The following is a 13,257-nucleotide window of genomic DNA, read 5'->3' as shown; positions in this document are numbered from 1 at the left end:
CAAAGATAGTAACTAAATGGGAAAGCTTCTAATAATCTAAAGGCTATTAACCCAGTATTAAGGTACATATTATGTTTAATAACGCCAGAAGCAATATGACTCCTCTTATAACACAGGCTGCAGATAAGACAGCAAGTGCAAAAGTCCAGAAATGTAACCATAGTAGGTAAATAAGTGATAACAATTTTAAGCTATAAACCATGAAATTGTTTTACTTACAGAGATCACCAACAGAAGAAGCTAGCATAGGATATTTGATCTTTATAAGTATAACCTAATAATGAACTCCGATCAACATTTTTAGCAGCAACTGAATTTTCCAATAATAACTAATTTGGTTAGTTAGGGCAAGCACTGACTGAATAATTGGCTAACCTAATGAGAGGCTACAATGGATGCTAACATTCGGTTACTACAATATAGAATTATACTCTGTGAAGTTGCATAACTTTCCATGTGTACTCTAAAATAGACAATTTCTCTTTTAGCTTATAGGGTTATTATAATAAGCAAAGGAAACAAGTTCAAGTACAGAACAGTGGAATCTTCCTTTCATTGAAATTTCACAATGAGATGTAATCACAAAGGATCTACTTATTAAAACCACCCAAGACATTATTGGAAGTTTGCCATAATAGGATGGTTTCCACTTTCATCTGGACACTTAAAGGTGCACAGAATTCTTCTAGAGACATAAAAACAACTTACAAAAAAGAACTTGATATTTAACAGTCACTAAGTGTCCAAACAGAATAAAATGCATATATGCTGTCTGTGAAAACAAACCCCTTAGTTTTTCTAGGTGTTAGTTCCTAACCAATGTTAGCAACAATAACAACAACCTCAAATGGTTAAGTTTACTTAATTTTGGAATCCAACCTCTTATTTTGTTGAGAAAGCACAGAATAATAACAGTCCTAAAATACTTTATGTATTGAAAATTCAACAAAAATACTGTACTGCTTGAAATCCTGAATTCACGAAAGAACTTAAAATCTGAAACTTGAATCTATTTGCCCTGCTTGCCTTCTGATAAAGTCTCACAAGTGCAACTATCTGAACTAAGACAAGCAGTCAGAAAAAACAATGGATAACACACCCTTCAAAATCCCAGAATCAAGTCCATTACACATTAAAAACACAAACATCATTTTGTAGGGAAAAAACAGACTTACTTATAATGAAATGTCAAATAAAGTAGCTGGCACTAGGTGCAATAAAAATTAGTTCCTTGGGTTTAAATATTTAAATAACCACCAAATGAGTCATAAAATCATTGAAACTTAGATTTCCTTAAAGTTACTTTGTCACATGATATGCAGGTATTCATCTGACCTCTGAATATTTATAGGAGCTCATAATTTAAGCCATGTAATTTTTTTAACCCTTCTACTTAAAATGGCCCTCATTTTTTAATTTTTTAAAATTTAATTGACATTTCTTTTTTTAAAAGATTTTGTTTATTTGTTTATTTGAGAGTGTGTTGTATGTACAAGCAGAGAAAGTGGGAGAGAGAGAAGCAAGTTCCCTGCTGAGCAAGGAGACCTACTTGGGGCTCGATCCCAGGACCCCAGGATCATGACCCAAGCCAAAGGCAGACATTCAATCGACCACCCAGGCACCCCCTAAAATGGTCCTCATTTTAGCGTGTTGTTTTGCTTTTGGAGTAAAAAGAAGTCAAACTGTCCACATTAAAAATATTTGGGAAAACATTTTTAACACACAGTATATGTACCTAAAACGTGCATTAATTACATTTTAAAAGATCAGTATTTAAGTGTATTTATCTCATATTTAAGTGTATTTTTTATTTAACTGTATATTTAAGTATAATTACATACTCTTATGACACTAAAACTACTGTGGTTTGAGAAATTAAAATACATGACAAATGAAATCTGCAAAATTAACGAACAGCATTAGTACTGGCTTTAAAAAAATCAAACTTTACTAATTATTACAAAATAACAAAATAAGCTATACCAATTTTGCTCTCAAGTGTGTATAGATTTTTTTAAATGTTAATACATAATGTTTGTGACAATACACATTGCTGGAAAAACTATATATTAATATAGCACTCTTAAAAAATAATTTGGCATTTATTTATAAAAAGCCTTGAAGAAAGCTTGTGCCCTTTGACATACTAATCAACTTCTGGGAATCTATCCTAAGGAAACAACCTGAAATATGGAAAGGGCTTTATGTATAAAGATATTCATTCCCTACAGTGTAACTTATAATACTGAAAAATTGGAAACAACAGATTAAATAAACAACGAGGAAATGGTTAATTTCAATACCACAAGATGAACCATGCAATGATTAAAACCATTCTTTGAAAGAATCCTGAATTGCATGATAACATGCTTACTTAATGATATTAAGTGAAAAAAGGAAGATATAAAATAGCATATCCAGTATGGTCAGGGCATGGAAAAAGTAGATGGAAACAGACTAACATTTTAGTAAAGGCTCTCTATGAATGATATTTGTTTCTTCTCTTTTGTGTGTTTTGTTTTATAAAACATACATATGCTACTTTTATGGCAAGTAAGACTATTTCTCAAAGTATGTTTCATGGAAAACTACTTTTCAAAACACAAAACAAAAAAAGAGGTTCTGTTACCAAAGATATCTGGAAATTAGAAGTTACATAAGCGTGTTAGCCACAGAACTTCTCAGAGCCTTTAAATGCCTCAAGAGGAAAATACTGCAGATTGTTGTCCATATCCCTTTGAAGTATGGCATACTAATCTACTTAGAATACTTATTTGGGAAACCTTTCTTAAGACTGGTGTTTGAGAGGGAAAAAACCCTCTGGAAAATGATATTTTAAAGAAACAGTAAAGAAAGTAAATCTTTGTAAGTCTGAAATGTTTACTTAAGTCTCCTACAAGTGGCTGAAATAAAGGAAAAGAAATATTATAATCCATACAATCCTCGAAATCTTTTGTCATACCAAATATCTTCTTTATCAAACTAGTGCTTTCTTCAACCGTGTTTAATAAGATACTCAAAGATTATGAGAATAATTTAATCAATCCCATTTCCTTCACCAAACTGAAATATGTATTTCCTATATTCCCTGAGAAAATTCTAATATATAAGAAAAACTATTTCTCAAAATTAAGATTTTTACAGTTGTCTTTCTTAAAAAAAAACACATTATACTAAGCATCTGCTCCTTTACTTTAGAAATGTCAGAGATTACTTAAAAATGAATCATTTTTAAAAGACTTTTAAATAGATAAGCAGTTTTAAAAACTGAGGTATAATTATTAAAAATTATTCCCACATTTTTCTCTTCAAATCCTGGGCAATAAGCAGCAGGATAATATATCTCCATTTCAACCACGGTGTTCATCACAAGTCACTTTTGTGTAGTGTGTGTTTCAAACCAGCAGAGATCCTGGCAATGGCTTAGTGCCACGGGCTCAACAATTTGCTTATTGTTCTCTCTTCTCTTAGTGTGAAGCCACTGTACAGGAGTGAGCCATGATGGTGAGAGACTAGTGCCTTGGCCCAATACTCTTCTCAGCTCATGGAATTCAAAGAACAAAGCCATCAGTGTGGCTAGAACAATCTATTTTGAAAGCTGATTGATTTTTGTGAGAGTAGCATCCAAAACAAAAATCCCTGGTGCATCGCAACCAGTTCCAGAACTTCTGGCTACACAGCTGAAAGATTTCTATGTTATAATGGATTTTATTAGAAACTAGAATTGTGATGCCCTGGTTAGAATAATGTATAGGAAACATAATGCCATATATAAGCAATGGCTCTATCAGGGATTAGATTCAAAGGAATCAAACAAAACTGCATCTTATGAACACCCAATGAATGGTGTTATATTTAAGTTATATAATGAATTAATGCATTTTTCTAATACTGCTTTATAAAAAATATTCTTTTAGTTAAAAAACTAGCCAATGAATATTCACACTGGTATTTAAGAATGAGGAATTAAGCAACAGAACTAGACTGATAACGATTATTCACATTACTCATTATGTCTTGGTGACTCCTTCAACCCTATCTAATATACTTAACTCATAAACAATCATTCAGAAAACAGGAGGATTTTTAAGTTCCTCTTCTGTGAGATGAGCTCTATCTAAGTTTCCCACAGCATGGCCATCTTTGGGCTCACTGACCTCAAGACCCATAAACACTAGGGTACATCATTAATCACTTTAATTGCAAAGTTGTCAATTTGCAATAACAAAGCAACTTCAGAGGGGAAAAAAGTGAGCACTCAAGTGTGCAGGGGATGTCTCCTTAAACAATTTCCCATATTTTATTGTACTTCCAGTCGGTCTACTAACGGCAAACTCAAACCTTAAACATTTAAATCACCTATGGCAATGTATTCGTGCTTTTTTCTAAACAATTTGAGAATCCCTGTAAGGATTAAATTTTCTATAAATAAAGTACAAAAAAGTTATATCATAACACCTTTTGGCTTATAAAAGATTGTGCTCACTACATACACATGCACTCATACACAGTCTCACTTTCGATTTCTCTCTCACTCTGCATCTTCTCTATCTTACCTACAGGGACTAATACAGTACATTTTTTTCCTTTCGAAAGGGAGAAAGAACCCAAAGCTGGACAGCTTTTGAACAGTGAGAGAAAGAAGGTTAGAAGACAGAAGCAAGGGAATTGTTCTAGCCCATCTGAGTTCCCAAGACTCCCTCTGCTTGGGCTTGGCTTGAAACTGGGAGAGACTCTGCTAAATCCAGAACAGTCGCCACTTGATAGTTACTTCCATATGTAAGGATGAGGGGCTTTTGTCGTAAGATCCTTCTCAGATGGTCACAGCAGTTGATGGGGTTTGAGAAGAAATTGTCATCAACCAATTCTAAATCAAGCCAGAGAAGGACAGAGGGAGGGAGGGAGAAAAAGTGGGCTCAAAGAAGGAAAGGACTTCTACTGAGCTTGCCTGACCTGCATGGGACACTATTTGGGGGCAGAGCAAGGGTTCGGAGGTGGGAGGAGAATAGAGAGGGGAACATTAGGCAAATTTAAAATGATAAAGTACTTCCCATTATACAAATAATGACAGCATCAGCGTCAGCATTACATTACCATTCAGTGGGGCCTTACTAGTAACTCAACACTGAATTAAAGGCCTTATGTACAATATATTGCTTAATTTCAGAAATAAAACCCAGAAATATTAAATAATTTGGACTGCTAATGCCAAGTTTAATGCCAATGTCCACATTTTTCTCCCTCTAATATATCCATCTCACCGAGCAGGAGCCAACAGATTAACAATTCTTCTTATGGTACGTGGCTTTATATTTTATGGTTGAAGTTCACAAATTCAATGCTACTAACTTCAGAAATGCAAATTGAATACTGATCAATTTGAATAACTAGTTTTGATGACAGTTTTATATGTTACTTGACATCTTTCACTTGAGATCACCCTTTCATCTGTCCAGTCCAATATTTATTGAACTGCAGGCACTGTTCCAGCTATAGGGAATATCGTAGTAAACAAGGCAAAGAAGGCCCCTGCCTAAGATAGTTTCATATAGTGATAAATGCAAAATTTCACATTATTCTACTTGATTCTAGATGGAAGAATTTTTTTTTTTTAACCCAGCGTTTATTTCCACAAGAACATTTTTAACAGGGAAAGTTCGTCCGTCCATTCTGCCTCATGTCCACACTCAAAATAACCTCAGAACCACTGAAGGAAAAAAATGCATTTTTCTAACTAGTATTTATAAAAGAATTTCTATCAAAAAGAATGTTAAAGAAATTGTGTACTATCTTAGATATGTAAAAGTTAAAATAATAGGAACTTCAAAGTTCAGGATAATGCATTCTTATTAATGGTAAAATTCTTTTACAGTGAAAATACCATTTCAGTAGAAGTTTTACATAAGGAATCTATTTTATATGCCCATTGTTAAGAAATGGCCAACTTTACTGTAAAGGGCTAGACAGTCAATACTTTTAGGTTTTGTGGGTATAGGATCTCAATTTAACTACTTAAAGGCTCTGTCAGTAGAGCAAGAAGGATGACACAAATGTAAATGAGTGAGCATGCCGTGTTCCAATAAAACTTTATTCATATAAAAAGGTGTTGGGCTGGGGCGCCTGGGTGGCTCAGTCGTTAAGCATCTGCCTTCGACTCAGGGCGTGATCCCAGGGTCCTGGGATCCAGCCCCACATCAGGCTCCCTGCTCTGCTGGGAGCCTGCTTCTTCCTCTCCCACTCCCCCTGCTTGTGTTCCCTCTCTCGCTGGCTCTCTCTCTCTGTCAAATAAATAAATAAAATCTTTAAAAAAAAAAAAAGGTGTTGGGCTAAATGTGGTCAAACTCTGGTTTAGATCATTTTATGGTTTTGATTATAACACCTTCTAGGAAATAATCCTATATGAGCCTGGCTCTTTTGGACTCTAAGCCTCACAATTATTCTGCATAATAAAAAAATCCCAATTACAATTTGTTCAGACACTGACAGGTATAAGAAATGAGTTTAGCTTTTCATCGTTCTTTCTGTGGTTGCTGGGCACTACTTGTCAATTCCTTTTAACCCCTCTACTTCAAACTTTCCTATTACTTGCAACTGAATGGCCCATCTAAACTTCCAAATCACCCGTTCAAATAAAATTCATACCACATGGCTCTGATACTGAAACCTGGTGAAGAGACAGAGTTAATGTTATTGAATTAAAGATGACATTTTAAGCACTATTTTTAACTCCACTAGTCAGCACCTCAGTTCATTTGCTAATACATGATAAAGGCTACAAAAACCTCTCTTACCTTCTGTATATTGTAAATGGAACTATTAGTAATACAATTTAAAAAAATTCTAAAAGTGCAACTAAAAAGGATGTACCATGCATTCTGTAAGAGAAGCTGAAAAGTGTAACTTCCTTCTTTCCCACTCTTGTCCACGAAACTCTATAATTTATTTCGTATAAGGCATGAATGGTAATACTTTCAGGATTGATATAAACAAGCAATTGATAACATAGTTGCATTCTCTGAAAACCTACTAGGTTTATCTTTCTGTGGGCACAGTGAAAATCACTTCTATTTACTATAGCTTCTTGGGGGGCCTGGGTGGCTCAGCTGGTTAAGCCTCTGCCTTTGGCTGAGGTCATGAGCCTGAGTCCTGGGCCTCACCCCCATGCTGCCCCTCCCCCTGCTCCTGTTCTCTCTCACACACACTCTCTCTCTCTCACTCTCTCTCTCAAATAAATGAAAAATCTTAAAATATATAGATAGATCATCTTCCAGCTCCAATCAAGTAGAAAAAATATTTATTTTTATCAACATAGTCCTTCATTTCTAATATAAAAATAACAGGATTTGCAAAGTAAATAATTTATCTGTGAAAATTCAGGAGTTCCATTTATACATCTACATTTTTCTGGTTCTTTCAGTGATACTATTAAAATACCCTTAAATAACAAATGTGGTTAACATTCATATTAGGAAAGTCGGCGTCAATAACAAACTATATACATTACTAGATTTTCACAGACTTCTAGCAATGCATATAAAACTAATTGCTTCAGAAAACCCGGATAAGCATCAGATGCTGGAGAGTAGGATAGAAGTAGTATAAAAGCAGGCACAACTCATAAATTTAATGTTGTTACTTATTTAACTGTTTAATTATTTTTTTTTTCTTCCTTTTAGGAAAAGCTTAAGCCCTAAAAAGAGAGAGCCTACCTTTCATATTCAGGCTTCGTCTTACCAAGATCTTCGTTGATAGAGGAATTCTTTGAGAAATAGGAGAAATAGCTAAATGAAGGTTCCAAGTCTAGGTTACCAAAAAATAAATGAGCTACTCTACAGTTTCTTTGTTGATACAAGGATGATAATCCTTCCCTTGAGGAATTGTTTTGAGGATAAAATGAGGTCACAAATGTAATACACCTTTGCAACTGACACAAAGTCATCAGTGATAGATATACTTTCCTACTCTTTATACAGAAGATTTGACCCTTGAGCTGTAGAAATTATTTTGTTTCTTATTATATATTGTTATAATCAAACCAAATTATCAACCAGGATAACTTTCAAAAGAAAACAACAACAAACTAGAAGTGAATGAAAAAATATCACTTGTTGAATACCAACAAATGCCAATAATTTCACTTGGCCCATTACATAAATTATCTCACCTATTCTTCCTGAGAGAGTAATATTGTTCTCATTTTAAATATAAGAAACAGAAGTTCAAATGAGTTAAAGAATTTGATCACAATTTAGAATTTGAAAATGGCAAAACCAAGATTTGAACGCAAGTTCTTCACATGCTTTATAAGCAGCTCTAACTTTCTGCCTTCTAAGAATATTATAGCGTTTCCTATTCTTCCATATTTTTCCAGAGAAGAAGAGTATTTTTCCCCATAGCAATAAGAATTCTCTAATAACTTCATTTTCCAGCAGGATGGAAATAGAGGCTCCTTAATGAACATCATCTATGGGGCTAAACTGAGTGTTCTACTCAAAACTGCAACCAGCTTCTGAAGTTGGTGGCCATGTAGATCCCAAGATAGCACATCACAAGATCTTCCTGTGCGTATGTCAAGAACTACATGTTTCTATTTCCTCTTCTTCACAGTCTTCAGAAAATAAAGGAACAGGCATCGTAGTCTCTCCCTTACAACTATCTACGGTGATATGCTACCAATAATCCAGAATGAATCAGACTACAGGTCTGACATATGCCCTGTGATACAGTGGTGTATGAATGTAAGATTACAGAAATAAAAATGATGGTTCCTTTTCAATTAGGTTTTGATTACATATTCATATATACTAGGTCACTGAATATATACCTACATACATAAATATACCCACACACATACCTAGTCACTGAATAATATATTTGACAGTGTTCAATTCTTTTTGAATCAGGCTTTATTTTTTAAATAAACACACACACACACACACACACACACACACACGCACACACACACACACCCCTTTATGTTATGGTTGAATCTAGCTCCTGTTAACCACCAGATTTGTTATTAGTATCGCCTTCTTTATTACCATAAGTTATTTTAACCAAGCACCTTCTCATTTGTGACCAATATGTCCTATACCCAATGTCACTTCAAGTTCAAGGGCAATACCTGTGTTATAATTTCCTTAATTTCATTAATTTATTAATTAATTCCACAAATATTCATTGGCACCCCTAACACACCAAGCTGTTGTAGGAAGTGGGGCAACAGTAATGAATGAAACACATTATCTACTTTGAGGGAGCTTACATTCTATTTGGGAGAGGCAGACTAAAAACAAACAAGTATATCACATGGTAATGAGTGAAATAGAGTCTAGTAAAGCAAGATGGGACAGGGATATGTTATTCTATATAAAGGAGACAGAGAAGGCCTCTCTACTAAGATGAATTCTGAGCAGAGACCTGAAGTAGAGAACTCCAAGCCACCACATAGTAAGTGTAAAAAGTCTCCAAGGTAGGAATGTGCCAGTGAGGCTAGACTGGTGCTAGGACAGTGAGAGGCATAGCCAGAGAGAGAACTGGGAGCCAGAGCACATAAACTACTTTATGCCAATATAAGGACCTAGTCTTCTACTCCTCTAAGTGAGAGGGACAAGTATTCTTAGAAAACACAGCACTTCATTTTGTAAGAAAATTAAATCTGCATCTGAAATTAAAGAAGATTAAATCTAAATACAGTGTTGAGCAATAAATTAGCCTATATATATGTTTGAACAGCATAAACCTACTTACTAACCATAAGGAAGGGGAAGAAAGAGGGACTGAAACTTGCCCCAAATCTTAAATATATCAAGACAAACAAAATTCAAATGAAAGACAGCAAAATACCTAATTTGTTCTTCATACAACCAAAGTGCAAGATAATGCTCTTTGAAGTTCACATTTATTTGCTCTCTGTCCTATACTAATATTGGAAGCACAATTTTACCACTAACTTTTTCCAGATACATCTCTTTTTCTATTTTTGTCCAAGCTAAACACATTAAATTGCAAACTTTTTTTATAAAGTGGGTATTTTTAGGTATTTCAATAAAATTCAAGAGGACAAGCATTCCAGTATTTAGCACAGCCTTATTAGGAAAACAAAGTCAGTCTGCTGTCTTGTGGAGAGCACAGGAATGAAAACTTTTCATTCTTTATAGTCTCAAGTTAGGTTTTTTCCATTTATTTAACCCTCAAAAAATAATATGGGGTGCATTTAGGTTTTTTAAAAACCCGGAGGTAGTTACTCAGAGTCCAGGAACTTAAAAATTAATGATTATTTTAGTGGTTATTTTAGTCATAGATAAATCAGGTCTATCCTTGTTTAATGACTTTAAGATGAAATCCTAATTTCACATTTCTCAGTTCATTGTAGAATCTTATCCAATATCCTCATCACTAAATCTCCTTAAATTAGTTCAAAGTATTTAATATGATAATAATATCTAAATCTAAAAAGGGAAAATTTAAAGCCAGCAAACATTAAAATATTTGTTCGTTTTGGGGCACCTGGGTGGCCCAGTCAGTTAAACATCCAACTCTTGATCTCAGCTCAGGTCTTGACCTCAGGGTCATGAGTTCAAGCCCCACATTGGGCTCTGCACTAGGCGTGTAGCCTAATTTAAATTAAAATGAAATTAAATAAGTAAATAAATTTGTTCATTCTTTTAAGTTCTTTTATTATTTGCAATTAACACATAATTATCACAATACACCATCACATAGAAAGGACTGAAATACATTCAATTTTTCTTTTACTAAGAAACTTTGTTTATAGACACTGAATTTTGTTTGTAAAGTAAAACAGCATTGCTTATATTTCTGATTAATAATTTAATGGATTTCGTGAAATTTAGGCTACATTAGAATTCCAAAGCTTCCCATTGTTAACAAAGTATTACCTTTTTTTAAACAAAGGGGTGATATAAAACCTTATAAAGTATATTTTCTACCCTAATACCTCTGTTATGAAAAGAAGAAAATCTGAAACTGTAGCAAATCAGCAACACATTCTACCTATTTTACCAAAAGGTAAGCTTACTGTCCTGAGAGAATTAATTCCCTCCACCACTGTTCCAATCTAATACATTAGAACATGACCCTTGAATACAGCTTCATAACAGCACACAACGCACAACATACGTTGACTCACCATGTAAGTTCAGTAACACCCAAACTGGTCTACACCTTTCCATGGGACAAATCCACCCATCAAATGTCAAACTGCTTCAAAAATTTCTAAATGCTTATTCTCAATTTCAGCACTTATCTCATTATAGACCAGGAACAAACAGTTAAAACTGGCCACCAGCGACCAGGGACTGCCAAGTGAGAAGAAGTGGCGTAGACCACCAGTGTAAAGCATTCTATCACAACAGAGAATCGGAAATATATTTTATATCATGACTTACCTAGTACAAATATGAAATAATAAAACACATATTTTCATGTGCCATTCATTAAAATATATTCTTTTCTAGCCCATTTCATTTACAAAACAAAGAGAGAGGGAGAGGAGATGCTGGTCCTGACTCAAAAAACTAAATGCATAATAAGTCTCAGTTTGCGAAACACTAATCTTTACTCAAAGGCAGAGAACACAGAAAGGTCTGGAAGCTTGACAGGTCATATAATAAACACAATGGCTAGCTAATAGTGGTCACACAAATAGTGGCTCACTGAGTTCAAACAACTCATTCATAAAACAATATTAATCTAGTTTTAACTTCTGAAAAACACTGCATTCAATAATATCCTCAAAGGAACAAATTAAAACAAACATAATAATAACAATAATTAACACGGGGTTTGGCCAAGGCATGTCTGTAAAGTTCAATCTCATTAACTTTGCTTTTGACAGAATTATAATCACCAAGAAGAACAAAAATGCTGACCATAGGCTACTATATGTATTGTTCCAACAATGACATCCTCTAGCAAGTGCTTATTATAAATTGAACTACATGGTGGAGATTTTCCCTATTTGATAATGTGTGAAAATTTAGAGAAGCCAAACACTAATACCTAACTCTTAAGACAAATGATCTGAACTATATTAGGCTCTTTAATGAGAGAAAAACACATCCTCTAATCTGATATCGCCCTTACGTTGATGCTGAGCACCCCCTAAAAGATCTCGAAAGAACAGGAATTGGTGATTCTTATCATATTTACTTCCTCTTTTTATTAGGTTCACAGAAGGACCTGAGACCTCACAAAGGATCAGAATCAGTCCACAAAAAACCAAACAATATGCTTTATACTGTGATCTTAAAAAAATACAAAACAAAACTATTTACAATAAATGTAAAAGTACTTATGTAGCTTTGCCATAAAAGTTCCTGATTGCTTTTAAGATAACAATGATTCTTTTCTTCCATAACTATTCTGATATTTAACTCTTTTGGCTGCTTTTATAAAATGCTCTAGCTGAATACCAACAGTGAGATTTAAATTAAAAGGACTTTCACTTGGGGCGCCTGGGTGGCACAACGGGGGCGCCTGGGTGGCACAGCAGTTAAGCGTCTGCCTTCGGCTCAGGGCGTGATCCCGGCGTTCTGGGATCGGGCCCCACATCAGGCTCCTCCGCTATGAGCCTGCTTCTTCCTCTCCCACCCCCCTGCTTGTGTTCCCTCTCTCGCTGGCTGTCTCTATCTCTGTCAAATAAATAAATAAAATCTTTAAAAAAAAAAAAGGACTTTCACTTAATTAGAGTTGTCTAACTGGAATGGGCTGTCTGGTGGTGATGTTCACACAGGAGCTGTACCATTGTTTTAGGGTTCTTTCCTAGGAGAAGGCTAGCCTAACTGGCCCACAAAGTCCCTTCAAGCTCAGGGGAACATGAGTACCTCTCTAACACAGTCTGTATAATACAGTGACTTTTTCATTCTGAGTATCCATCTATATTAGCTGATTCTTTTATCCCTCCTAGGAATGTATTACCTATGACAAGGTGGAAGAGACTAAGAGACTAAATCCAACACTAACATTGACCTCGAAGATAAGCAAACCATTGGAAAATCTTTAAAATTCATCAGAGTCAGCCTAGTCACTTTTATAAGTAGTGCAGCCCCCACAATGTCCAGTACCTCACAGAGTTAAGGGCAGACTGCCCAGATTCGAATCTTAGCTCCTCCATTTACTAGCTGTTTAACTAAGTGTATGTTACTTAAGCTCTCCATTTCCTCACTTGTAAGATAAGAATAGTAACAATACTTACCTTACAGAGGGTTATGTGAAAACCAAATGAAGAAAAGT

The 13,257-nt window shown here is 34.7% G+C and overlaps 1 protein-coding gene across 19 annotated transcripts in view; it reads right to left on the bottom strand.

Annotated features, from left to right (window-relative positions):
- The window catches only part of PDLIM5 (PDZ and LIM domain 5), a 218,675-nt gene that overhangs the window by 90,930 nt on the left and 114,488 nt on the right, over window positions 1–13,257 (bottom strand). The gene's annotated exons all lie outside the window — the stretch shown is intronic.

This window comes from Ursus arctos, unplaced genomic scaffold (genome assembly GCF_023065955.2).
Source record: "Ursus arctos isolate Adak ecotype North America unplaced genomic scaffold, UrsArc2.0 scaffold_9, whole genome shotgun sequence".
NCBI lineage: Eukaryota > Metazoa > Chordata > Mammalia > Carnivora > Ursidae > Ursus > Ursus arctos.
Note: the sequence above shows the minus strand (reverse complement) of the source record. Positions and strands in the feature narration are given on the sequence as shown.